Source organism: Podarcis liolepis (genome assembly GCF_965112155.1).
Source record: "Podarcis liolepis genome assembly, chromosome: 2".
NCBI lineage: Eukaryota > Metazoa > Chordata > Lepidosauria > Squamata > Lacertidae > Podarcis > Podarcis liolepis.
In genome coordinates, this window is record NC_139555.1 from 56,089,079 (window position 1) to 56,113,467 (window position 24,389).

Below are 24,389 nucleotides of genomic sequence, written 5' to 3' on the forward strand. Positions count from 1 at the left end.
CCCATACGAGGTAATTAAGGGGCTGCTATGGGAAGTATGCAGTCTTCCTACCCCCCCCCCAGGAGATGGGGGGCGCTGCCTTGCCAGCGGTGTTCACAATGCACCCCCTGACCGAGAGATGGGGGTGCCGAACACTTGGCACGAGCCCTCGGTGAAGTCAGATCTTCCTGATGCCGATTCCAATTAGCGCGTGCTGGTTAGCTTCAGCTCGGAATTATAATTGAAAACATACAATTGGAATGAAGCTGAAGCACATATATCAAGTAATGTTCGAGAGATAAGACTGCTGAGTAATGGATCTCTGTGACTGGGAGTGACGGATGGATAAGTAAATCTTCTGTGATATTAATAACCCTTCACCCCAGATAGAAATAAGATCGTTGCGTTTTTATTAATCACAAGCAGGAATTCAAGAACTGTGTGGGATGGATTATAACAGGAGAGAGGATTGGTGAACGGTGAGAAAGAGGAAAATTTTCATGACGCAGTTAAAAAGTGGTGTCTCGCCAAGACAGGCTTGCCGGAGAAAGAAGGACAGGGGGAGGAGAACCAGGATCATTCAAAAGAGAAGGAATGTTGGAACGCAAGCTTGACCTGACGGAGCCTCCCGATTCATTTGATTTATTTAGCAAGCCTGAGAAAAGTAAAGGACAGACCGAAGATTATTATTATTTTTTTAATGGAAGCGTTGAACAGAGGCTGTCCCAGAGCGATATGATCTTTGGAGAGTACAAAACCCACACAGAGGATGCCTGTTTTCAATCTGCTTGTGAAAATTATCAGAGATCGCAAAGAAAGGAATATATGATAACAACAAGAAGAGAAAGAAAGTAATAAAGGACTATCTGGATTGAACTGGATAGAACTGTCTAATTAAAGCAGTAATATAAGTGATGTTTGGACTCGTTCGGAGTTTTGGACTCGTGCGGAGCTTGGTGTATGGGCACCCCCAACAAAATTTAAAATTTGGCTGTATAATTTGGAACTAAGTGATTTGGATAATGTGATGTGATTGGCCTGTTAATAAATTTTTTTTTTAAAAAAAAGAACAGTTTCAGGTTAAGAACGGACCTCCAGAACGAATTAAGTACTTAACCTGAGGTACCACTGTATAAGCTTTCATGTGCACACACACTTCTTCAGATACACTGGACTAAATGGGTCATTAGTCTGATCTAGCAGGCTCATCTTGTGTTCTTTTGGTCTTAAATTTGTTTCATTGTTGTTGTTTTTACAGATAGTAAATTACAGCTCACAAAGCGCTCTCTCTCTCTCTCTCTCTCTCTCTCTCTCTCTCACACACACACACACACACACACACACACATATGCACAGATACAGAGAGGGAGTAAAAGGAGTTTGAGTTATTTTGCACAGGAAAGTAAAGCAGCTTATAAGAAAGCAGCCCACAAGTGAAATAAATGGAAGTTAAAGGGTAGAGTCATAAACATGCAGAAATAAAATGAAAAGCCCTTAGTTTCAAAATACTAGGGTTCTTGCCAAAGCAGTAGCATTTTTCCTTCAAATGAAGCCTGTTCCAAGCCTGAACAATGGAGGGAGGAGGAAGACCATCCTTAGAAATGCCTTTAGCAGTGGAAATTGGGTGGAAATTGCAATTCAGCCTGAGGGAGGGGTGGAACTGGTGCTACAGATAATGGCCCACTAGGCTAAGTCATTTGCTACTTAGAGGCCAATTAACACCAGAACTTTGCAGCTGCAAGGCATGTTGTTGTTTAGTCGTAGGTCAAAGCAAATAATCACTTTTGAGGAGCTTGGCTCTGTTGTAAACAAAATCTGCCCTTATTCCGTTATGGGGTACACAAGAGCCCTTATAGAGTCCTTTGTAGGTTCTCCATCGGTAAGAGAAAATAACAGAGGCCAACCAGAGAATATTGAGAAGCAAAACAGCTAGTAAGCCTGATCTTTATTAAACTGTGGCAACAGAGTCTCCCCCCACACGCAGGAGAGAGGAGGACGACCCCGAACCATGTGTGCTTGCCCTTATATAGACATTTTGAAATTCCCTGCCCTGGAGCTCAAGACCACCCCTCCATATATCACACATACATCACAGAAGGGGTGTAGCCCAAGACCACCCCCCACAAACACACCTACATCACAGAAAAGGTGGTCTACAACAGAAATTTGATTGTTGTTGTTTTTCCTGTCTGCCAGGTTATCTGATAATGCCTTATCTGATTGCCTTTTCTGGTAGTCTGGCCATTCCTTTGAGATGGTGATTACCCACTTCCTGAGACAATTGGGAAGGTTCCCTCACCCCCTCCCTCCTTTCAGAGAAACATTTGGTCAGTTTAGGAGTCAAAATGGTTTCAGGACTGTGCTGCTTCAGACATGTGGTTTATATATTTATGTACGTGTTTGCTTGGTACATTTATGAACATTTATTATATATGTAAGACCTTAAAATTTTTATTACAGCTCATAGGATGCTAACACAGGAACCCTCCTTCTGAAAACATGGGGTCTACAACCTCCCCCCCCCCTTGTGGGTTCCCTTCTATTCCATGTGTAAGTGCTGTCAATGTGTGACAAAATTTGAAATACCGTGTGCAGCGTTGCATCCGCGATGTGTTCCCAAAATAACACCCAAACAACCTGCATTTTTTTAAAGCAGAGAATTCACCATGGTGGACTACAGTCAGTCATTGGATTATTTCTCATCATTAAGTCACATGGGGGAAAGGACTGCATTTGATGTTGATATTGTTATAGATATGGCAAACCCTAGAAATTAATAAATGCCAGGGTTCTGATTAATTGGGATATGGATTACAGTGGTGCCCCGCAAGACGAAATTAATTCGTTCCCCATTTTTTGTTGTCTAGCGAATTTTTCGTCTTGCGAAGCACGAAATCCCATAGGAATGCATTGAAAATCAATTAATGCGTTCCTATGGTCAAAAAAAGTCCAAACAAAGCCAAATTTGGTACAACAACAGTTTATTAACTGCTCTTTAAAGTCACACATACTGTAAAGAGCAGTTCAAAAATTTAAGGGAAAATAAATTAACTTTATAAACAAAACATGTCTTTGTTTTTAGTCAAAGAAAAAAAGTCGCGAGACGTTTTCGTCTTGCGAAGCAAGCCCATAGGGGAAATTCGTCTTGCGAGGCAAATCGCGAACGGAAAAACCTTTCGTCTAGCGAGTTTTTTGTCTTGCGAGGCATTCGTCTTGCGGGGCACCACTGTAAAGTGCAGAACTGTGCCAGACAGGGAATTCAGGAAATTTCTGGGCTGGCTTATGTAAACCAGCCTGGCCAAACTAGAGCCATTGAGGGAAGAATGATGGGCCACTGAGGAGAGGAATCCTTTAGCCTGGGGTGTGTGAGAGATGTTACCATGGTGATGGGGTATATGTTTGAGCAGACAGGAAAAGGGAGTTTTGAAGCAGGGATTCCTGGGAAGAAGGAGGAAGAAGGACAGAGAGAAGATTGCCACCAGTGCCATGGGCCATGGTGTAAAATCTGGACTCCCTCCATGCAGACTGAAGGTGTAAATAGGTGAATAAGCCTTCTACAGTGGACTCTCGGGTTGCGAGCATGATCCATGCGGGATGAATGTTCGCAACCTGCAGTGTTCACAACCTGCAGCGTTCGCAACCCGCAGCGGCACATCTGCACACGCGCAGGCTTCGATTCGGTGCTTCTGCACATGCGCAAAGCGCAATATGGTGTTCTACGCATGCATGACCCCCAAAACCCGGAAGTAACCCGTTCCGGTACTTCCAGGTTTCGGCGGTTCCGTAACCCAAAAAACCCCCGCAACCTGAAGCGTCTGTAACCCGAGGTATGAACTGTATTCTCCAAAGGGACACAGACGCTGTGTGTTTGCCTGTGTCCCGATGGGCTCTTGCTGCCACTTGGCAGAGAGAGGGCCAAGCACCTGACTTTTGAAACAATACAGTGGTACCTCAGGTTAAGTACTTAATTCGTTCCGGAGGTCCGTTCTTAACCTGAAACTGTTCTTAATCTGAAGCACCACTTTAGCTAATGTGGCCTCCCGCTGCCGCCGGAGCACGATTTCTGTTCTCATCCTGAAGCAAAGTTCTTAACCTGAAGCACTATTTCTGGGTTAGTGGAGTCTGTAACCTGAAGCGTATGTAACCTGAGGTACCACTGTATATTGTTAGCTCAGTTCCAGTTCTAAGCTAGGTTACCCAGGAGTAAGTCCCACTGAGTTATATGTTGTTTACTGCTTAGTAAGCGTGTTTGCAGTTTTAATTGTCCAAAGTGAACATCATAGGTTCTTTGTGGGACGTGATTTCCATTTAACCTACACACTCTGCACCCTGGAAACACAAAAAACCAAATGAAAGATAGACGATTGTTGCATCTACTGTACACTAACCGGGATTCCCTCCCCCACTTTAGTGCAAAACAAACAAGCACGCCCAGCAGGCTGCTGAGCTTTCCTCAAAATCACGTGATTTGCTTTCAGAGGCAAACTGCCAGCTCACAACTCAAGCTGGCTTACATCACTCCTTGTGGCCACAGTTAGACAGCAGTATGTGCTGAGAAACACAGGTTCAAAACTCAGCAATGAGTCAGTTGCAAAGCTCACATTCATTTATTTCTTCTTCTTCTGCATTGGGCCTTCTCTTCTTTCTTATCTCTTACCATATCCATCTGCTTGTGATAGTAACCCATTGCTTTTAACTTTTAACTAAGGTGAGGTCTGCCTTCTCTTTTATCATTTGGCATGCCCCCTACTATTTGTAAATAAGATCATTTAAAAATCAGTTAAGTTGTCATCTAAGTAACAGAATACACCTCACATTAGCTCCAGGAAAATGCTTAAAACTCAGTGAGTTATTCCACAAGGCTTAGTGGTCTCCTCCTCCTGACACACACAAATGCAGAATCTGTGTCACCCTAAATAAAAGACACAGGGAAAATAAGGGAAGGGAAATTTGTAACAAAAAGAAGACTAAGTATAAAAGTGGGGAGAAGCCACCCCATCACCTCTTGGCCCAGCGCAAGTCTTATGTTCTTAAAAGGCTTCTTCTTCATCTTTGTCTTCTTCCCTGCAGAGTCTATATTAAAGCTCACAAAGCTCTCACAAACACAGTAAAAGGGGTTTGTGGTGTTTTTGCACAGCAAAGTAAGGCAGCTTCCAAAAGTTTCAACAATGCAGCCCACAAGTAAAGAGATAAAAAAAGGTCTCTTATGAAGTGGCATTTCCTCCATGAGAGACTCCCTGGCCTTCACAGGACTCCTCTGCTTCAATATGTATCCACTTCGCTGGGAGTAAGTCTCACTGAATTCAGTGGTACTTTCTTCTACATAAACACTCTAGGATTGTGCTGGCAAATGTTTTTGTGGTCTAGGTCCTATTTTATTGGATGCATGAAATGTTATACTTAGTTTGCTGGTATATACATGGACGTGCAACTGGGGTTATAAACTGTGGAGCTGAAACACCATGAAATGCAAGTGCAGCCTTTGTGACATCTTTCCCTTAACTGAAGGGGTTTTTTTTTAATTACAATTTGTTTAAGCAATATAATTTAAGGGGCAAAACAAATGCAACTGCTGTTACTGCTTTATTTTTGCTGTAAGCACAGGAGTGAGTAGTTATGAAACAAGAATTGGCTATTTGGACAAGGATACGGGAATGTTTCCTTAATTAAAGCCTTTTACTTCTATAGCTACACAACATGTGGCTACAGAAGCCATAACACATTTAGGAAGACAAACAGAGGTTATCGTGGTTTGTCTGGAGCAACCATCCTCGAAGATGTTGAGCTCTTCCACATGGCCAGAATCAAAATACAAAGCTAGATGTCAAAATCCCCCTGCATGAATGCGAAGCGCATGAGGCATGCGCCACATGAGTCAGTGGAGTTCTGTTCAGATGGTTTTTCCACCATAATATTGCACCATATAGTTTACTTTGCATGCAGCAAGAAATAAGTCTACCCTGGGAAAATACCAATCGATTGGTCAATCCCAGCTCTGGGAGAGTACCAAATAACCACAGCAAACAAACCTTAAATCAAAAGTAAGGATTGTGTTTGGGTGAATGAGGCTGTTGAAAGAGACATGCTCCTCTGGTTGGTGTGTGTGCATTTAATGAAAAACAAATGCATCCTGCCCACAGTTCTGTCCCATTTTAGCTGTTCTGGCAACAGGGAGAAATGTAAAGTATTGCACTTCGGCAAAAAAATGAGAGGCACAAATACAAGATGGGTGACACCTGGCTTGAGAGCAGTACATGTGAAAAGGATCTAGGAGTCTTGGTTGACCACAAACTTGACATGAGCCAACAGTGTGACGCGGCAGCTAAAAAAGCCAATGAAATTCTGGGCTGCATCAATAGGAGTATAGCATCTAGATCAAGGGAAGTAATAGTGCCACTGTATTCTGCTCTGGTCAGACCTCACCTGGAGTACTGTGTCCAGTTCTGGGCACCACAATTCAAGAAGGACACTGACAAACTGGAACGTGTCCAGAGGAGGGCAACCAAAATGGTCAAAGGCCTGGAAACAATGCCTTATGAGGAACGGCTAAGGGAGCTGGGCATGTTTAGCCTGGAGAAGAGGAGGTTAAGGGGTGATATGATAGCCATGTTCAAATATATAAAAGGATGTCACATAGAGGAGGGAGAAAGGTTGTTTTCTGCTGCTCCAGAGAAGTGGACACGGAGCAATGGATCCAAACTACAAGAAAGAAGATTCCACCAAACATTAGGAAGAACTTCCTGACAGTAAGAGTTGTTCGACAGTGGAATTTGCTGCCAAGGAGTGTGGTGGAGTCTCCTTCTTTGGAGGTCTTTAAGCAGAGGCTTGACAACCATATGTCAGGAGTGCTCTGATGGTGTTTCCTGTTTGGCAGGGGGTTGGACTCGATGGCCCTTGTGGTCTCTTCCAACTCTATGATTCTATGATATCCTTGCTGATGGAGTGGCTCTTCCATCAGGCATATAGAATTGTAGACTCATAGAACTGGAGAGTTGGAAGGGACCACAGGGGTCATCTAGTCCAACCCCCTGCAGTGCAGGAATCCTGCCTACAGCTATCCCTGGGTGGGCTCGAACCACCAACCTTCTGGCTAACAGCCAGACATACTAACCCACTGCATCAGAGGATACGCGATGTGTACTTTATGACATTTTTTTTTGGTGGTGGTATTTCAACACCAAATCCTACAACCACCATGCCAATGGATCTTCAGCATAATTCTATGCCCTAAAAGGTGTCCTCATTCAGTACAGGACTGCTACATCTGCCCGTCTGGTGCAGAGGAATTTGATTCTGTTCACATTGGAAGGCAAAGATTCCTAAATTCCACTTTCTGAAATAATACACAAACTTATTCACAGGCGTCCTTGAAAATTTGCAATTGCCCAAATCTTGCACTGTAATTATCCCTCTAAGTAATGTCTACGAAATGCATATACTAAGGTAAAGTGTGCATTAAAAAAACCCCACATATTACTAGAAATACAGTGGTGCCTCGCAAGACGAAAAGAATCCATTCTGTGATTCTCTTCGTCTAGCGGTTTTTTTCGTCTTGCGAAGCAAGCCCATTGAAGGATTAGCGGATTAGCGCTATTAGCGGCTTTTAGCGGCTTATCTGCTGATCGGATCAGCTGATAAGCGGCTTAGCGCTATTAGCGACTTTTCGCGGCTTATCTGCTGATCGGATCAGCTGATAAGTGGCTTAGCGGTTTAGAAAAAGGGGGGGGGGAACCAGCAGGAACTCGCAATACATTGTTGTCTTGCGAAGCAAGCCCATAGGAGATTCGTTTTGCGAAGCACCTCCAAAACGGAAAACTCTTTCGTCTAGCGAGTTTTCCGTCTTGCGAGGCATTCGTCTTGCGGGGCACCACTGTAACATAAAAATGTATAGTGCCAGGTATAGCTGCTTTGCAAAAATGTGTATGTTAGGAGAAATTTGCAGTAGAATGCTACCTAATTTTCATAGGACATTTAAAATAAAAAAAAAGCAAACGGATCTGGAAAACTGAACTTGAGACTGGAAGAAAGAGAAACCGAAAAATCAAAAGTGGCCTCTTCAGTCTTCCCTATGCACAATTCTTTCTCCACGCTAAAAGGATCAGTTTACAACCCCAGCCAATACAGTATTTATCCTAAAGATACATATTGAAGACATTCAGCAAATTCAACAACTATAATAGCAACTCAAAATTTAAAATCAACCCGCAATTTATTTTCACAGAGATGCAAAATTGGGCAGTTATTCAGCAGCAAAAAAATACCGTACTCTTCAGTGGCTATTCAGTTAGACATAGTAAGTGTTTCTGTTTCAACTGAGACAACTTTCCCCACTGTGACAAGTGACATGAGTGTTCCCAGCAGTTACATCTACAGCAAAGATGTATGGAAAAGTTAAGGGAGTGCTATAATGTCTGTACGGTACCTATGTCTGCCTCAGAGAGGAGATGCTCTCAGATCAGACCCACTTCCCAACTTCTCACAGTGTATATTCTAATTCTTTTTCCAACATGGGTGAATGAACTTAACGCTTTTCAGTAGTAAGAGAGGATAATGTGGCAGTCAACCACCTTACCTGGGACTGTCTCTGTTTTATCTTGATTGCGTATGGGGAATCATTAACTTGCAAATGAAAGTCCATTCCACAGTATCAGAGATGTTTCTTAACAGAACTATTACCATTCATAACAACAAATTGATGAAAGTGCTGATGCCACAATACATTTCCTATTTTTAACGTGCCACAGAGCTAATTGTTTTACTTTATTGCTTGCCATCCCTGAATAGCCAGGGTTCAAATTTCAGGAGGTTCAGGTGCAAAATGCCTGCTGCATTTTTGCACGTATATGGACTAGAGCAGTGTTTCCCAACCGGTGTTCCGCGGCACACTACTGTGCCGTGAGACATTGGCTGGTGTGCCGTGGGAGGGAGGCGGGCGAGTCGGGCGGTGAGAGGCGGCGGCGGCGAGGATCCGCGCCGAGCCGGGGGCGGCTCCGCGGTGGTGGTGCCGAGCGGCGGGGCAGCGCGTGCAAAAGGGAGGAGCGCGAGACAGCGGAGGAGGAGGAGGCCGGCATGTCCGGGCAGCAGCAGCAACAACAGCAGCAGCAACTCCCGGCGACGGCTCCTCAAGCCCCGCCGCCGCCCCCTCCTCCGCCCGCTATCGCCGCCACCACCACAACAGCCGCCGCCGCCTCAGTTGCCGCCGTCCCTCAGTCCCTCGCTCTGCTGCCTCCTCCCACCCCCAAAGCTTGGAGGTTCCCCGGCAAGGGGGAGGGAAAAAACTTTCACTTTCGTGCGTCCCTCCCGGCGTGACGCTGCGCGCTGACGTCACGGGGCGGGGCTTTAATGGTGGTGTGCCGCGAGATTTTTTTCAGTAAACAGGTGTGCCGTTGCCCAAAAAAGTTTGGGAAACACTGGACTAGAGTCATAGTTGTGCCCATGTTGTTGGACTACAATTCCCATCAGCTCAAGCCAGCATGGCCTTTGATCCAGGATTATGGGAGTTGTTGTTTTGCAACACCAGGAGGGTGACACAGGTTCCCCACTCCCAGATTAGCGGGTGCCACATATAACATGATGCATTTGCCAGCCTTAATAGCTACCAAATGGATGCTACTGTCAAAACAATCAAGCCCTCTTCCTTTTGAATTCCTAACTTAGAATACATCCGTTTTAATCTACACATAAAAACAGGTTTGGTGCTATTAAACAAGGCCTGACAAGCTTAATTGTGATAGAAAATGTTAGCTGGAAGGTAGGGAATGGTACAGCAACTGCCATGCAGATGGATGGAATGCATATCAAAGGGATGTGATAGCACCCTAAGGTTTGTATGATGCTGGAAGAAATATCAACAACCTCAGATATGCAGATGACACAACATTGATGGCAGAAAGTGAGGAGGAATTAAAGAACCTTTTAATGAGGGTGACAGAGGAGAGCGCAAAATATGGTTTGAACCTCAACATCAAAAAAATGAAGATCATGGCCACTGGTCCCATCACCTCCTGGCAAATAGAAGGGGAAGAAATGGAGGCAGTGAGAGATTTTACTTTCTTGGTCTCCATGATCACTGCAGATGGTGACAGCAGTCACAAAATTAAAAGACGCCTGCTTCTTGGGAGAAAAGCAATGACAAACCTAGATAGCATCTTAAAAAGCAGAGACATCACCTTGCCAACAAAGGTCCGTATAGTTGAAGCTATGGTTTTCCCAGTAGTGATGTATGGAAGTGAGAGCTGGACCATAAAGAAGGCTGATCGCCGAAGAATTGATGCTTTTGAATTATGGTGTTGGAGGAGACTCTTGAGAGTCCCATGGACTGCAAGAAGATCAAACCTATCCATTCTTAAGGAAATCAGCCCTGAGTGCTCACTGGAAGGACAGATCCTGAAGCTGAGACTCCAATATTTTGGCCCCCTCATGAGAAGAGAAGACTCCCTGGAAAAGACCCTGATGTTGGGAAAGATGGAGGGCACAAGGAGAAGGGGACGACAGAGGACGAGATGGTTGGATAGTGTTCTTGAAGCTACCAACATGAGTTTGACCAAACTGCGGGAGGCAGTGGAAGACAGGAGTGCCTGGCATGCTCTGGTCAACGGGGTCATGAAGAGTCGGACACGACTAAACGACTAAACAACAACAACAAAGCTGCAAATATCAGGGACATCTCACATCATTGGTGTGTTTGTGAGTTCCATGCAAGCTAATAGGTGCCATGCAAATGGACTAATTGCCGCTTTAATAAATGCTTGACATTTTAGGTTCTGTTTGGAAATATGTGGATTACCATATTTTTCTGGGTATAACATGCCCCCGTGTATAACACCCCCCCTATTTTGGGGGACTCCAATGAAAGAAAATGGGGGGAAATGGCCCAGAGTTGTTGAGCTTTTTGGGGGGAGGATTGCCTGAAGCTGGAGGGGGGGGGAGATGCTGATAATCACTCATTGCTGAATCAGACAAGCATTTGCCCACTCGCTACCAGCAGCTGGCAATCACATGCCCGATCAAAAGCAGCCCTTGCTGCAGCCACCAATCACACACACCATCACCGCTGGCAAGCTCCTGCTCACGGCTGCAACCAATCGCCAATCCCCCATCTGCACTTTCCGTGTATAAGATGACCCCCAATTTTGATAATTATATTACAGTAAAAAAAACCCTCGTCTTATACATGTAATTGTGGGATGTCACCAAACCAGGCAGAAAATCCTGTCTCATGTATAAAAGGGTGTGGTACAACATTCGTGAGCCATTAACAGTTGTGTAGAAGACTGAACATTTAGTAGGAAGTATTAATAAGAAGTTGAAATGTCCTCCTCTACACCATCTCTATCATTATTATTTCACCTTCCGTACATGTGTCTCAGGGCGACGTACAAAACATAATAAAAAAAGTGCAGTACAAAGTGAGGGCAAGTAACCTATTCATTCAGCTGGGGGAGCTTGTCAGAACAAAAAATTATTCAATTGTTTATGGAAAGTGCAAATGGTGAGCGCCTGCCATATTTCAACAGAAATCCTGTTTCACAAAACGGGGGCAACCACACTGAAAGCCCTACTCTGAATTATCAAATTCCATCTCATCACACTACTCTGACCACAAATTGCACTCTTTCCAGCTTCACAGGTAAGGTTCAATAATCTTCTTTCTCTCCTAATGTCTGTCTTCTAAATCTTCTGACTGTTTTAAACAGAGCTACATTCCACATGTGCAGCTCGTATAAGCAGCTTTCTTTCAAAGCCATCCAATTTGGTGCCCATCACTATGTCCTGTGGGAGTGAGTTCCACAGTTCTCTTATGTGCTGTGCAAAGAAGTGCTTTAATTTCTCTGACCTGAATTTTCCAATTCAGCCTCACCAGGTAGCCCCAAATTCTAAATTCTCCACACCACACAAAATTAGTATATGCTTCTATCAAGTTCCTGCCCATTTGCTTGCCTTCCTGCTTCTTATGTGTCCAACCAGCTGAGTAAACACTATATTTGTACAGCTCTACTACTGCCCTGAGGAGAACGTCTGCTTTTGACCTGGGTCAGTCAACTCTGCATGGATGACTCCTAGGCAAAGGCCCAAAACTAGTCACAATCAAATATCTGCAAACTCACAAAGGGGGAAATGGTGCCTTGTTTTCAGCCTCACCTGCATGCAGAAACAAGCAGGCATTCCAAGTGTGTACACAATCAGTCATGAAGTTATACTAAAGCTTGCCAGTCTTAAGGAAAACGAGCCAACATGCAAAGCAGCAGAGCGAAGGCTTTCGTGCCGATAAGAAGGTCCACTCTGATAAGGCTGGCATATAAAGCAGAAGGTATATTACCTCTTCCCGTAGCAAGTGGCAAGACAGGTTTTGCATCTTTCCAGTTAATTGACCTTATGCCACCCATGAAGACATATAGAAGATACTGCCTGGTCCCATTTGTAGCAAGAGGTTTGGAATTTGACCTATGTTGGCATAAGCAAATTTACTCACACCAACAATGCCTAAGGGCTAAAGGCCAGAAGACCCCTGTTATACTTAACCATATATTAATGAATAAAAATGAAAGAATCCTCATCTGTAGCCAGGAACCCTCCTGTATGAAGCGATTAATAGTACCCATGGCAGCTTTGGTTCCCTTCTGATAAATAATCTCCAGATTATAGGAAAGGGTGGAGAAGTTATTATTGAGGATGGCAAACTATGGTTAACATAGGAGCTGAGAGCTTCAAGTCACTGAATTGTCAGAGCTATTGAAAAGGCGCTTTACTATAGACTTTCTGGGGGGGGGGGCAAGTATACACATCTCAACCAGGGCTCCCCTTGTCAGGTTTGGGGCAATTCTGTCACCCACCGGACTGGTGTCAGATGGGAAGCACCCACTGTCACAAGATTCATAGGAAGGGGGGGAATCCATCAATGGTCATTTGCTTAATCAGGGACCAGTGTGCAATGCAGACCAGAGAAGGACATATAAATAAACAAAGACAAACTCAGCACAGCTTTTAGGGCATCAAAGGAGTAATATAGAAGACATCTAGGTGACTCCTGCTCATGCCTGCCTACCCAGGCAAACAGAGAATGGCCTTCGTGTAACAGGGTCAAGATTTTAAACCAGGAAAAGTCCACTCTTTGTTGTTGGTTGAGCACATGAAGGTGCGTTCTACACCATATCTTATAGCCAGACCATTGGGCTCATCTAGTTCAGCACTGTTTAAACTGGCTGGCAGCAGCGCTCTTGCCAAGCCTGGGGACTGATCCTGGAAACCTTTGCATGCAATGCAAGTGCTCTATCCACTGAACTACAGCTCAGTGGTTAATTTTGTTAGCTGTGTCTTACATGGTGTGGACATCCTGGGGACAGGAAACAGGGAAGGACATTGAAGGCAGGGCAAGGGGACTATAGTTCTTTGAGGAAGATGTGGATGGGTCTAAGTAGTAACCTGCTTCACTTAGGGTTTATATTATTTATATATTATATCTACACCCCCCCCAGCACAAAGCAGCATTAGTGGATCTAAATCTTACCCTCGTAACAACCATAACAGTGACTGGCTCAAGGTCACCCAGTGAGCGACCTTGAATTTGAACTCTGGTTGCCCAGGTCCCAGTCCAACACTAAGTACAGTGGTACCTTGGGTTACAGATGCTTCAGCTTACAGACTCTGCTAACCCAGAAATAGTACCTCAGGATAAGAACTTTGCTTCAGGATAAGAACAGAAATTGCATGGTGGCAGCAGCAGGAGGCCCCATTAGCTAAAGTGGTACCTCAGGTTAAGAACAGTTTCAGGTTAAGAACGGACCTCCAGAACGAATTAGGTTCTTAACCTGAGGTACCACTGTACTACACCACAAAGGAAGAGTGAGTGAGCTGCAGTGAATACAGCAACAGACTTGGACATGCGAGTTCTGGGTTCAAATCCCCACTCAACCCTGAAACCCACTGGGTCACCATGAGCCTACCACTCTCTTGCAGTCCAAGCCTGTCGTGTTTTAAAATAAAGTACTTTAAGACCAATTTATTATCTACTGCTGATTTCCACAGCCTGTAGAATATTCCTAATATAGGTCACATTGTAGAGTTTTCGTGACCCTCCATGAATCACTGATGTTGTTTTGGGTTTTTATTATAACCCCTCTCCACAAAAGTAGTGCTGTTCAAATGTAACACTTACTGGATATTTCAACATATTTAGTTCAAAGAAGCCTATAAATAGGAAATGCTATCATCCTGGGAGATTTTGCAGAAGGAGAGAAATGACAAGTTGTTGAGAAATTCAGGCTTCCCCAAGTATTGTGTTCCGCACAAAAGATAGGTGGGGTGTGTGTGCAGGAAAGAAATTGCACACAACTATACTTTTAAGGCACATTTTAAGAAATAAAAACAGACTTCACAGACGTCTGTCTCCTTATTAGCTCACCAAAATCAGCAGATGAAGGTGCAAATCACACAGGAAGTTCCTTTCTTCTGTGCCTCTCCCTTCATAGCAAAGGTAGGCAGACTTCAGGCTTGTAGAGTCTTCTTGCTATTTTTTAAAGTGCAAGATCTACCAAGTGGGGATACATAGTGAGAATGAAGGAACAAGGTGCCTCTGAGGCCGAGCACATTCTGATCCTAGGAATTTGGTTTTGGTGCTACAACTCAATATAGTGTTTCCACCGTGATCCACACTCAGGGCGCTCCTGGGTGCTCCTGTTGGTTTAGAAGGTGATGTTAGTATAAAATGTCGCTGTGAGGGTGCTCAGTGGAACACCCAGCTTTGCACATATTACACCAGGGCTGAAATCTGCATCAGCCATCAAACAACATTCAAGCTTTCGTTACTGACATTTCAAACTCTAAACAATTCAGGACCAGGATACCTAAGAGACTGGAAGTCACCTTGGACAGCTCATTTGGCAGAGCATGAGGATCTCAGGGTCGCAGGTTCAAGCCCCAGATTGGGCAAAAAAAAAATCCTGCAAACTCTAAAATAAAGGACTTCTTCACACAGCACATAAGCGGCAGAAGTTGCTGTGACATTAACATATATGAGAGAGTGCTGGAGGGGAAATAGGTTGCACAGACAGGACTCAGGGGAGGGGTGGAATCAGTGGGACTATAAAACCAGTTCTAGGAGGAGTTGGTTGGGAGTTGTTGGTTGGTTTTAGTGGGTTGGCTGGTTGGGAAAGGCAGTTGGTAATAGAGGGACAGTTAGGGCAGTGGGTTCTTGAGTGTGGGGAGGTAGAAGAGATAGAGGGAAATAAGACTAAGAAAGTAAAGAGCAACAACGTTTGGAATGCTGTGAAAGTTTGTGTCTGAAATAAAATACACTCTTCTTTATTAATTGAGAACTTGACTGAGACTGAAGTGATTTTACCAGGGAGGACCTGATTGGTGGCAGTGGATTAGTGGTGTATGGGTCAATAGTCCGTGAGACGACCAGGGGCTCCGTATGAACTCCACAGTTGCTTCCACAGGAGGCAGTGAAGGCCACCAATTTGGATTAGACAAATTCATGGAGGATAAGGCTATCGGTGGCTACTAGACATGATGGCTAAGCTCTGTCTCCTTGGTCGGAGGCAGTAATGCTTCTCAATACCAATTGCTGGAAACCCCAAGAGGGGAGAGCACTCTTGCACCCAGCTCCTGCTTCTGGGTTTCCCACAAGCATCTGGTTCATCACTCTGAGAACAAGACACTAAAGGAAAATAAAAAAATGAGTCTTGCGGCACCTTGAAGACCAACAGATTTACTAGGCCATAAGCTCTCATGGAATGCAGTCCAGATGCATGACATGCTGTGTTCAGTTACATACATGCACCGCACACTGGCCTCATTTACATATTACAGGTAAGCAGTGTTTAATAATAGAGTATCATGAATGCTTGCTTTGGTCCTCCACATGCAGCAAACATTGGCCCTTGGCATTATTTCCAAACAAGGGATTAGGGGTTGTTTCACTCAAATAACCCGTAATTCAGAAGACGTTTGACACACATGCACAAACTACATACAAATTGTGGTTGGATGCTGCCACCTGCTGGTTCAAATACATTACAAACGAATAGCTAAAAGCCAGGTTCCTGTGTTGGTCTACTGCTCTATTGCAACAAAATTCACAGGGTCAGTAAAGCAAAAGTATTAATGAGAGAACAGGCCTTCTTCACATTGGTGGTCCCAGGCCTGTGGAATGCTCTCTCCAGGGAGGCATGCCTGGTGGATATATATATATTTTAAGACACCAAAATGCCATTAAGAGGTCTTTATTCCACCTCTCTGGAAGAAGTCTAACCACAATATCTAGCAACCCCTCTCCCCCAGCCCCACGATTTCCTTTACCTTCAGAATAGGGAGGGGACAACATGTTATTTCAAAGCATCTTTTCTCCACCTCCAAGTCCTCCAGCCTTAGGCCCACCCTATGCAGACTGGGCTTCTCGTTTTTGTGGGCTGTGTTATGTGCTGCCTGTTATCTGCATAAAAAAATTCCTTCCAGTAGCACCTTAAAGACCAACTAAGTTAGTTCTTGGTATGAGCTTTCGTGTGCATGCACACTTCTTCAGATACACACGAAATGCATGCACACGAAAGCTCATACCAAGAACTAACTTAGTTGGTCTTTAAGGTGCTACTGGAAGGAATTTTTTTATTTTGACTATGGCAGACCAACACGGCTACCTATCTGTAACTGTTATCTGCAGAATGATTTAGCCAGACCACCCACTAAAGCACCTTTTCTTAATCAGAAAGGTTATGTAACTCCTGCCTGGTTCTTCTGCCGATTTGCTAGTTAGGCCTGTTTTTCACCATATGCATTTTGATACCAAGTTCCTCACCATGTGGGAGAACTGCCCCATAGACCACCATGTGCCTCGCTCTTCTTTTGCCGTACTATCACAGAAAAGCCATCCATCCTCCCTGCTGTGCCTGCTAACCCACAGAACCAAACACATAATGCTTATATATAAAGCATTATTGCTACATGGAGGCGATAGTATCTGTGGAGGAAATGCGTGTTTGTGTGCAGCAGCCTTCAGCCTCCGCCAGCATGACAATGCAACAAGAGGATCCTTCTTGTTTACTTTAGATTACACTAAGCAAGGACTGTTATGAAACCCTTGGAGAAAACAGCAGCTGCCTCTGATTAGCCACTTCAGCTAAACAACATTTTTTAGGTGAGACAAAACTGTGCCCTTGTTCCACAGTGCATGCCCACAGAAGAATGCCCATCTGCTGAGCGCAGAATAAGCAACAGGGGTGAGGAATCCTGTGGATCTGATCAGATCCAGCCAACACAGCCAGTGTTTGGGGAGGATGGGAATGATGGTTTAACAACAGTCGGAGGGCCTGTGCTAAATACAACCCACACACTCTTCGATTTAAAGCTCCAAGTTTCTTTGGTGTGCAGTATAGCTACACTTTTTCCTTTTGTATACAGAATGTAGAGGTCTTATCATTTCACTCCATGAAAAGCGGATAGTGGGCAGTTCTTCACAAAGCCCAGAGAGCTGGGTGACTGCAGTGCCGTTGCAGATTTCAGGTACTCAGTGCAAGCAGACAAGCATGTTTATCATTACACCTACTCACACACCACAGTTTGCCTGTTGTATGTTTATTTCTTTGTTTATTCCTCCAAGGAGTTCAAGGTGGCATATACATGTCTCCCCCTTCTCGTTTAATCCCCACAACAACCCTATGAGGGAGGTATGGCTAAGAAAAAGTGGCTGGCCTAAGGTCACCCAGTGAGCTTCATTGCTGAGTGTGGATTTGAAGCCTGGTCCTAGTCTGATGCTCAAACCAATCCTCACACCGTAGTGGGTCTCAAACTCAAACCATTATAGTTATCACAAACCGTGGTGTAGTGTGATGACTGAGTTGAGCTAATGGGTTGAAAGCAGGGGCAGTCAACATAGTTTTGGACTATAGGCACTTTCAGACCAGGGTGGGATTCAATCGCATACCAGCAAATTCAAAACAGACTTTTTGCAATAAGGAAAGTGCCAGGAAAATGAAGTGTGGGATAAGATTTTCTTGGTGCAACAGCATATAACCACCCTGGAAACAAATCAGACTGAATGCTCATTAAACAGCCAATGTTCCATCACCCTGCAAACTTTGTGCAAATAAACCAGGATGCATGTTCAAGAAGGAGGTTGTCTGGAAATGATCCACAACTCCCATCAGCCCCAGCCGGCATGGGAAATGGTCAGGAATGATGGGTGCTGTGGTCCAAGTTATTTTGAGAGCCTCATGATGGCTGCACCTCATCTAAAGCCATTTGGAATGCCAGAAAAAGAAAATAAATAATCCCAGTATTTTTCTCTAGTTCTAGTAAACAGAAGAGTGCTGATAAAAAGCAAATGTGATGCTCCATTCTCAAAAGAGTTAGATAACGAAAGAAGTAAGGGCTTCACTCCTAGACTGTTACATGTTTCACAGCGTATTGCACAAAAACACTGGATAATGTGTGTTAGAGAATTGGTTTATGTTAGGGAGAATAATTGTTTTCTAACTACTTAAAGCTGTTATGTTTTGCTACTGTTTACTGATGAGCAGACTGTTGGAAACGTTATTGCCAATGGAGAATGAAGCCATTACAGTGGTACCTCGGGTTAAGAACTTAATTCGTTCCGGAGGTCTGTTCTTAACCTGAAACTGTTCTTAACCTGAAGCACCACTTTAGCTAATGGGGCCTCCTGCTGCTGCTGCACTGTGGCAGCATGATTTCTGTTCTCATCCTGAAGCAAAGTTCTTAACCCAAGATATATTTCTGGGTTAGCAGAGTCTGTAACCTGAAGCGTCTGTAATGTGAAGCGTCTGTAACCCGAGGTACCACTGTAATCAGGCTTGAGAAACCTACTCTGGACTGAAGGCTTCCTTGCAAATGAAAAAACAATGCTAAAATTGATAACAAATAACCTACCCCTAAAATACGTCTAATCATAAAGCTTGTTGGAAACAGATGAAGGGCTCTGTGGTGTTTGACACCTTGTGTTTTGAGTTGAAAAAACACAGTACAGTAGCAATCTTACACAACACACAGCACAGTTCTCAGCACTGTAATTTCATTTAGAAAAGAATGCCGGCACATTTTCTGCCCAATGCAAAACACCCTGCGCTGTGCTAGTGTGCAGCACAACAGGCAAATTAACATCACACAAAATACTCCAGCCAGCAGAGCTACACTTATGACATGAAGAGAGGCAGAATCCCAAATCCATCCTCAGGCAAAACATAGCAAATCTTCACACTCCAGACATTTCCCTAGAAAGAGCCAGTAATCTTGCCACTGTGCCCACTGCCACTTTCACTTGTTTGCAGACTGCCTGGGCTTTCTCTTTAGACTCAAGCAATATTTATTTGCTGCAAGAGAGAGGTCACCGAGCAAAGCAGAACCTTTAACATACAATGTCAGATAGGGAAACAAAGCCCTGGCAGCCGGTTTGAGGAAAGCAAAGCAGCATCTCTAGGGAACAGTTCTAAATATTTATATAGAAAAGTGGAGAGGTGAGTGGAGAAAAGAGGCTGCTTAATCCCTTCCCCACCAGCCTTCTAATTTTTGGTACCGTTTTGACAGTTCTCCCTTCTGCTTTCATCCCAGTGGGCTTAGCCTTGCACCCACGGGTCTGCAGCCTACAGAGAAGATTTATTCTTGAACATTAGGCACTGCTCCAGCCACGATTCAGAATCTGAAGCAAATGCCTCACTCCAGTTGCAAGCCACGTAGACAAAGAAGCAAATACCTGAGGTGCTTGATCGGACAAGCTCCTCAAATCACTTTACAAAGGCCAAGAACGCTGCATGCTTGAATGTTAAATAAAATATAAAAGCTACAGATGATAAAATCTCTCCATCTGGATTTTCTCATATTAAGGATACTCCAAAAAGGAGAGAGAAAATCAAGATTGATGGAGGGAATAGCGTTGGAAGGCAGGAGGAGAATGTAATATCGACAACTGGGAATTAATGGAAATACAGGAAGTTTACTCTTCACATTATGCAACAGTATGGATGAGCCTTTCCTCTCGCTTATACTTGAAGTGTGTGTGTGCGCGCGCGCACGCACACACACACACACACACACACACACACACACACACAGTGTTCAGACAGAGCAAATGAACACACTTTGAAAAAAACTAACTTGGCTCCAAAGGCTAGAAAGTAACTATCAGGTCAGGAAATGATTTACATACTCTCAAAGAAAAACAGAAAGACAGTGACAAAGGCTTTCTGGCTGCTATATACTCTTGTACACCATGCAATTAGATTACAAGAAGAAAGAATCAAAAGAGGAAAAGGACCGTCACATTGTGGTTAGAATCACCTGAACGTCAGAAAACAATGAGCTAGCTTCTGAGCATCACAAAATTGTTTTGTCTCAAGGATAGGCCTCCAACTATAGCAAGTTGTGTGTGTGTGTGGGGGGGGGGCTTTCAAGCTTGCCTGCTCTCCCCCCCCTTCCCCATTTCTGGATCTACTAAAAAACAAAAAACAAAACTTACCTTTTTAGAGCTTCTTCTGGTTCAGAGCTTTTCAAGATGGTTTCCAGCTCCAGAATAATGCTTGTGTCCTTTTGCAGCCATAGTACCACACAATATAGGCATTGTTTCTTTTCCCCCAACAGTCTTCAAATATTCTTTAGCTGGTCAGGCAGGGGTGGGGGATAAACAGGAACAGCTGGCAACTGCAATCCTGGCTGAACTTACAGGTTTTGGCAATTTCTAGATGATTAAAAGGCCCATTCTCTGTTATGCTTCCATCTTCCATAACAAATGCAGTCAAACCTCAGGTTGCCGTTCGGACATAAAGCATATTACTATCGCTTTCACTTTTCTTTCTGCCCTGCTTCAGACCTTAACGTCAAATGAAAGAGAGAGAAAAAAGGAGGCTGGGATAGTGGAGGAAAAGAGTAGCTTGAGAAAGCAAAAGTGTATACCTCAAGTCAAGGCTAGTTTCAAAACGTATTTTTATCACTCATGCTCAGCCATGGGCAAACGAGATTGCCATGTTCACAAACATAATTCTTGGTGTTCTTTGTTCATTAAATTTACATTTGTTTGCACTTGAATGGGAAAATACCTGCTTCTCAAACCAGTGCTTGAACAGAAACACATTTCTGATTGGAGTTTTGTGCTTCTCCGAATTTTGCAATTCAGTTCTTCAACATGTACAAAAATGCATTAGGGGAAATTGCTTGCAAAAATGCGTACACTCATCAAAATTGCATACAAAAATTTGCTTATTAGGATACATTTGTCTTAAAATGCTGACAAATTTTCATGAGTTTTTTTTTTTTAATGGCAAGTCGCTTTGGAAATGTGGAAACTGAATTTAAGATGATGATTGTCAGTCACCTTCCACATACATATCTCAAGGCAATGTACAAAATGGAATAAAGACAACAGCATTTAGAATTTCAGAGGGGGCATGTGCCTCCTCTTGCGCTTTCCCCTGCAGTCACTCTTGATGGAAAATGGGTGGTGGAAAATTATAATAAAGATTATAATTCCTGAGCATCTGCAAAGTGTTGTTTCCTCATAACAGAGCAACTAATCCCAGCTCTACAGAACTGGTATTGAGGAGAAAGCTTTCCAGGACAGTGGCATTAGCCATTGTCGGTGGCATTAGACATTGCTGTTGAGTGAAGCCTCCAATTCCAGAGGCACTATATCTCTGAATACCTAATGTGTGGGAGAAAATGATGTGGGCAGGCCATACTGTGCTTGTGGGCTTCTCAAGAGACATCTATCTGACCTTTGTCGGCAAGAAAATGCTAGCCTTTGGCCCAATTCAACACTTTTCTCCCGTCCTTGTGTTCTCCTCCACCCAGAACCCACCTCGAAACTGCAAACAGGGGAAAAGCAAATGAATAAAAAAGGATTAGGAAGAAAATACAGTGTTCACAGAACTGCACCATAAAGGGTTAGAAGAAAAGATATACAGTGGTACCTCAGGTTAAGTACTTAATTCATTCCGGAGGTCCGTTCTTAACCTGAAACTGTTCTTATCCTGAAGCACCACTTTAGCTAATGGGGCCCCCTGCTGCCGCCGCACCGCCGGTGCACAATTTCTGTTCTCATCCTGAGGTAAAGTTCTTAACCTGAAGCACTATTTCTGGGTTAGCGGAGTCTGTAACCTGAAGCGTATGTAACCTGAAGCATATGTAACCTGAGGTACCACTGTATTTAAGAAATGTGTAGAGACTGAGATGCAAAACATGGACAGAAAAATGCAATGACCAGAAATCAGATGGATATCGAAGTCTGATACAAAAGCCACCGACTGCATGTAATAATTTGATTTCACCATTTGGGCCTCTGGCTTATAAAGAGTTCCTTTCCGGCCATGTAAGGTTCAGTAGGCCTAAAGGCTCCTGCCTGAAATCATGGAAAGCCACTGCCATCATAGTAAAGTTAAGGTACATGGATCAATGGCCTGATTTGATACAAGGGCTCTTCCCCTTCCTGGCTGATATTAAATACACAATAGGCTTTATGGGATCTGGTGTTGACAAAATGAGTATACTTCCTTGTAGCTCAGTGTTGGCTTGCCAATCTTTTTCTTTGAAGGTGTCCTGTGCCTTTCATAGTTGCAGAAATTCATTAGAAACTGAAGTAGACATTCAACAAGTTTTTTTTTAACCTGGTATGAAGATGAGACTTGTGCAACAACATCTGCTGGTAAAAAGGGTTGGAAGTTGGTGAGGGATACATTTCCGGTTCCTCTCTGTCTTAATGGAGGCAGCCCCCACGACAGCGGGAGATCAAGGGCGAAGGAAAGACAAGGATGATTGAGGATAATTATCCATGCAAATTCCCCCCAGGGAAGGAGGGGGGGGAACGGGCTTCAATCGCAGTTCGTCTTGGTACCTGACTCTCACTCCGGCATGGAATACGGGGGGGGGGGGGCAGGGAGGCGCTGAATGATAAAGCACTTCGTCTGCTGAAAACCCTCCAACGCCGCCATTAAGAAGCAGAGCCTCTCCTGAGAATTAGAGCTTAATTGGACTGAAGTACAGGTGTGTGTTAGAAGATTTTAAGGTTTGAATTTGAGATAAGACTTCATTTGGTGCAAAAGATGTGTGTAGGGGGAGAGGGGATCCTATGGTTTCTTTATTTAAAGTTTTCTTCTCTACATTTATGATTCGGCAACCGTCCTTGGAACGTTAGTTCAAATGATATTTGTACAAGTAAGGATGGAAGAAATGGGATTATAAATTTGGAATATAACATCAAATGGAACTGTGAGAGTAAAAAAAAAAAGGAAAAAATGGAGGGAAGCTCTATTTTGCAAAAGGTTTATGATGGAAACTTAGAGCTGACTCTTCTCTTCCCCATCCTTTATTATCTATGAAGTGAACTGAAGATAACTGGTTGTATATCTTCAGCTGGAAGGAAGGATGAAAGGAATCTGTGAGCTGTCAAGGAACTGATAAGGTTCTTTATTGAGTCATGTGCAGTTTGACGGACCACTCTTCTTCCCAGGCTGAGAGGAAAAATGGTGAAAACAGTTTATTTACTGGGACAGAGTGACTTTTGCAGCTGTTGTTAAAAGTTCTTGGTGCAAAACAACAAAGCACGGGGAAGAGCGATGGAGAAATTTCTGGAACAATGCAGTATCAGCTCTGCCCAAGGAACGACAGATAACAGCAACAATTGGGTGGGGGGGAGATAACATCTTACAAGGACTAGAAGAAATACCATGGACAGAATAGAACTACCTTGGGCTCATATGATGGCAATGGAAGAGCTTTGCTGGGAGGCATCCCCACTTCCCTTCCTCTACCCGTGTCATGGAGGACAGTTCCTAGCCTCCCTCTTGCATCGTTGCTTAGCTGTGGCTTGGCTGCCACACTGTACAGCAAAGAACACAGTTTGTGTCTAGGAATGGAATCCAATGCCCGCTATATGAAGGCTCTACTTGCACCAAGTTCACTTTCCCCGGAAATCTTAACTTGCCTGCTACAGCTCAGGAATCTGCAGGCAATGATACACTTGCCAAATATGTAGGTCCTCAATTCTGCCAGGTTTTGTCCAATATCTCAGCCATCCGTTCCATTATTTTTTTCTTTGAGAGTCATGTCATCAGCACTATATTCAGGAGTCTCCATTTGTGCCTCTTTTGAGGCTTTCTGAGTTGTGGGTATTGTTGTTTGTCCTTATAAAGAGCTGGCAGGCTATACCTCTGTTTTAAGACTCTAACAAGTTTAAGTTTGAAACGTTAAATACTCCAGAGGATGCTGCCCAGCTTGACTAGTCTGGAATCCTGGGTTTTTGCTGAAGGTGGGCCTCAAAAGGTTCCAGGTGAAGGCCAGATTGTTTCTGCAGGCTGAGGAGCTCCACAAACAACATCCTACATCACTTGCCATTGCCCCATCCTCCACAAGTGAAGGACTTGCAGTGACCTTCTGGGTACCATTCTGCAGGTAACGTTAACACTAGTGCA

General features: G+C 43.9%; 1 protein-coding gene across 2 annotated transcripts in view; it reads right to left on the bottom strand.

Moving 5' to 3' along the window:
- The window catches only part of RAD50 (RAD50 double strand break repair protein), a 133,567-nt gene extending 112,818 nt beyond the window's left edge, over nt 1-20,749 (bottom strand). Inside the window, exon 1 of one of the 2 annotated variants that reach the window (XM_083487848.1) lies at nt 20,447-20,749. The gene's annotated coding sequence lies outside the window, so the exon portion shown is untranslated. The remainder of the gene's footprint in view (nt 1-20,446) is intronic. The other variant, XM_083487847.1, reaches the window with a different exon arrangement.
- Between the last annotated feature and the right edge of the window lie 3,640 nt (nt 20,750-24,389).